We start from the raw sequence: 4,343 nt of genomic DNA, 5'->3' as shown, positions 1-4,343 counted from the left end.
TGCGTAGCCCACAGTTGGCAGAACAGGAATACTATTCAGCCGGCTGTACCTGCTTGGAAACCTACATTCGGCTATAAAAACTCCAACACCTTGGAATAGTATGGACACATTACATTACCTTATCACATCTTATCTTTTCTAGCAATCTCTTAATATACACTTATATTCAAGAGCAATCTAGTCTGATTCTCACGCCGGAGGGTGGTCACAAGGAGGTACCCCCCCCCCCTTCTAAGTGACGAGCTCACGGTGTCTGTTTTGCAGGTCACCAGAAGAACCATCTTTGCCGGACATAACCCCTCGTGGGAAACATCTATTTAACCCCCAGATTATCCGTAATCTGCCCGGGGTCAATTAGTGTTTCTTCATTGGCGCCATCCGTGCATAAAAGCTAGAACTAATTCATTCAGTTTTTTCAAACTTCTGGAAAGATGGTTAAGGTTACTCCGTTGCCAAAGCCAGCGAGTGACCAAGAAATCCCGGTAATCACAACCCCAGCTACTGGGAGGAACACCGGCGAGCACACAAATTTTACGAACACTACCCCGGTTACTCAAGCCGAGGCAAGTGCAGTAAATTTTACGAACACTACCCCGGTTACCCGAGCCGGGGCAAGTGCAGTAAACAATCCTTTACTGGGATTCACCAATACCCAGTTGGAGAGACAACAGACGAGGCTCCCCCGCCAAACACTCGATCAAGTTAAAGCGTGGGCCGAAGCACGTCAGAAGGAATTCCAAGCTGAGTTGGATGAACGCTTGCGTTCACTCCAACAGGCTGACGAATTCGGAAGCACTCAACAGCTCAACATGAGCAATGAGTGCGAATACTTGGACGATGATTCGGAAGAATCCGACACCGACGCAAACCCTCGCCATAGGGCGAAAGGGAAGCGTAAGGAAACGGACTTCCAACCGAGAAGGAATTTTGGAGAAACCTTCAAACCAAAAAACGCGGGTGGAAACCCACGTGACTTCTCTAAAACCTTCAGACCAACCGCTGCAAATGCGGGAACCTCCAAGTTTGCAAGGGACATTGCGAAAGCAATCGCACCAAGAAGTGCCAAACAGATGTCCAACATCGGCACTTATGATGGTATATCCGACCCAGACGATCATTTGAACAGATTCATAACGGGGGCAACCGTCAGCAACTGGACGGAACCCACGTGGTGTTATATGTTCCAGATGACGCTGGTTGGAGCAGCCAGAGCGTGGTTCGACCGTCTACCGGTCCACCACATCTACGATTGGGCAGACTTCCAACAGAAGTTTAGCCAACACTTCAGCCAACAAAGAAAGTATACCGAAGAGCAATGGACAATCCTCAATTGCATTCGAGAGGAAGATGAATCTTTGCTAGACTTCATCACTCGCTTCAACTCAAAGAAGCTAAGTCTGGGTAATATTAGCGAAGATCTTGTTCGCGCTGCTTTCATCCAGGGCACAAAAGACCCAGAGCTCATCCGCACCTTAACGGGTAAAGATGGCATGCCATCCACATGGGATGCCATCATGACAGCAGCTAAACGCTTCGCGGACACGGAAAAGCAACTGGGTAGAGATCTTCCCCAGAGCACAAACCTCTACACCCAGAAAACAAGAGAAAACAATGTCCTTACCGCCCGACTAAACAAAAAGAGGAAGCTAGGCATTTGGCAGTCAAGGGTAAACTTTGACACCTCATCCGGCTCGCACCCTCGGTTAGGCGGAAAGGATAACATGCCGTCGTCAAACCGGAACTCCAGATGGACGCCACTCACCAAAAGCGTCACCGAGATATTCGACACCGAGAGACTCCCATGGCCAAAGGCTCCAATAATCCGAGAGCGTCACAACGCTGATCAGAGCAAATTCTGTGACTTCCACAGGACAAGAGGCCACAACACCGAGGAATGCGTAGACTTGAAGGAAATCGTCGAAGCATTTGTCAGAGATGGGACGCTCACGCACCTCGTGGCGTAATGAACGCTGAGCAGGCTAATGCATGTAGAACCCCAGTTGGGGAAAACACGAATAAAACTGCAGCTTCAATGTCGGAGACTACATACTGCGTAAACAACGAGATTCCGAACCAAGTGCATATCGGCTCGAAAGGCTCGATTACACTCCCAAGAACATGGAAGGGAGCTCAATTACACAGTCTGCATGTAGATCAATTCCAAACTTGTAAAAGAAAAGGCCCAGAGCCACTTCTAATGGAAATGATTCTCCTTATCACATTGACGCTGATGGTCTTACATTTATACTTAATGAACTTTCCACACTGATATGCCAGTCTTCACCGCATACATAAGTGGGAAAACAAGTCGTTGCGTGTGGAAGGCGGCAAAACCCGCATAAACACAAAAAACGGCAAACCTTCACGCAGGTCAGTCATAGGTAAAGTTTGATCATCCTACTAAATGAAAGTGCCGGTCCTAACCGCACAAATCATGATAGAGGACACCGAACTAACCTATTGACAACCGCGCGTCGAACGGTTAATTTATTCAAAACACTGATATGCCAGTTTTCACCGCATAAATAAGTGTGAAGAAATCGTTGCGTGTAGAAGGCGGCAAAACCCGCATAAACACAAAAAACGGCAAACCTTCACGCAGGTCAGTCATAGGTGAAGTTCGGTCATCCCACTAAATGAAAGTGCCGGGCCTAACCGCACAAATCATGATAGAGGAAACTGAACTTTAACCTATTGACAACCGAGCGTCGAACGGTTAACTTATTCAGAACACTTAGAAAATATCTTCAAGGAAAAAATGAGGAAAACCTCCACGCAGGTCAGATATAGGTAAAGTTTAGCCATCCTACTAAGTGCAAGTGACGGTCTTACCCGCACAATCACGAAAGAGGAAGCAAAACTTTAACCTATTATCTGCCACGTTGATAGGTTAACTTATTCAAAGTACTTAAGAAATTGCTAAGTTAAACTAAAGTATGCACAAGCGAATCATATATTGTTTATGCGGCAAAACAAGTGCCAAATTAAACTATAATATGCATGAGCAAGTCGTATAACGTTTATAAAGCTAGAGTGACGGTCATACCCGCACAAAAGATTTACATTCCATAAAAATTCAAGTATTACAAGAATGGCCGGGTATCTACCCGCCTACAAGAGTGTAAATCTATACAAAAACATAAACCTATCCTAACAGTGGGAAGGGATCTAAAGGTTCAAGCTTCAGGACCACTCCCTCCAAACCCACTTGTACCCGCACCATCAGTTGGCTGTGGCGGTTCAAAGAAGGTCTTGAGAATGGTTAACCCATCATCAGCAGCAGCAACTTCGTTCACCTTCTCCACCACTGGATGTGGGAAGGCAGCATACTGGTTCACTGCTTGGTCATAAGCAGCTTCAGTTCCACATCATATAAAGGGAAGTTGGAAGGTGAGATGCCCTTCTCAACGAACCCTAGACCAAGCAGGAAGCCAGCCTTTTCCCCATCCTCATGAGAAGCGTTGAGGGCTGCGCTCATGGCATCGTCATATGATGTGTCCGTGAAGACCCGATGCACAACCTACAAAACAAAAATACAAGTATCAAAACCTTTTCTAAGTATAAAGAAAAGCGTGAAGACATTATGAAGCTAAGCTTACCTGCGACAACGCTTCTCGTAGAAGCCATTCCTTGGTAACCAGAGCCTCCTGGAGGGCAGCTTGAGCTTGGTTACGGGCGCGTTCGGCTTCACTTTTGTTATGGTTGGCAAGCAACACTTCCTTAGCAGCAGCCTCTTCAACGCCCTTTAACTTACGCTCAGTATGGTCAAGCATACCCCTCTGGTCCAAGATTTCTTGAAGCTTCTTGGCGTCTTCCATGGCCAAGGCGTCATGAGCCTGCTGGAGCCTCTCTAATTTGGCTTTGAGCTCCTCATTCTCGGTGTGTAGAGGCTCAGCAACAGCTTCAGCCCTGGTGGCCCTCTCAGTTGCGTTCCGAGCGGTTTCCTTAGCTAACCGAAGCTGTTCGTTAACAGCTTGGGCAGCCTTGGAACGGGCCTCGAGACGGGCCTGAACTTCAACCTCAAGGGCCTTGAAGGCCTTCTCCTTCTCCGTAGCAACGGCGGAGAGCCTCCTGTTCTCCTCTCGGACAGCCCGCGCCTGAGCTACTTCTTGGATACGAGCTGCTTTTAACTTGTCGTTTTCACGACAAAGCAGCTCGACGCGGCTGCATCCGGGCAAGGAGAATTCGAAGCTCGTTTGTCAGCCTACCCTCCTGATAGCTTGACATAGCTTCTCCCAGTGCACAGCGCGCCCACTCGACGCAGTCCACAGCCGTCCGAAGGGTGGTTCCCCGGCGGATGTTCCACCGCGGAACAAACACCTCATTCGAATCCGACACTGCAA

The sequence above is a fragment of the Bidens hawaiensis genome, unplaced genomic scaffold, assembly GCF_021521415.1.
Source record: "Bidens hawaiensis isolate Kalapana, Puna unplaced genomic scaffold, B.hawaiensis_p1.1 tig00003506_1, whole genome shotgun sequence".
Classification (NCBI taxonomy): domain Eukaryota; kingdom Viridiplantae; phylum Streptophyta; class Magnoliopsida; order Asterales; family Asteraceae; genus Bidens; species Bidens hawaiensis.
This window is presented reverse-complemented; position numbering follows the sequence as displayed.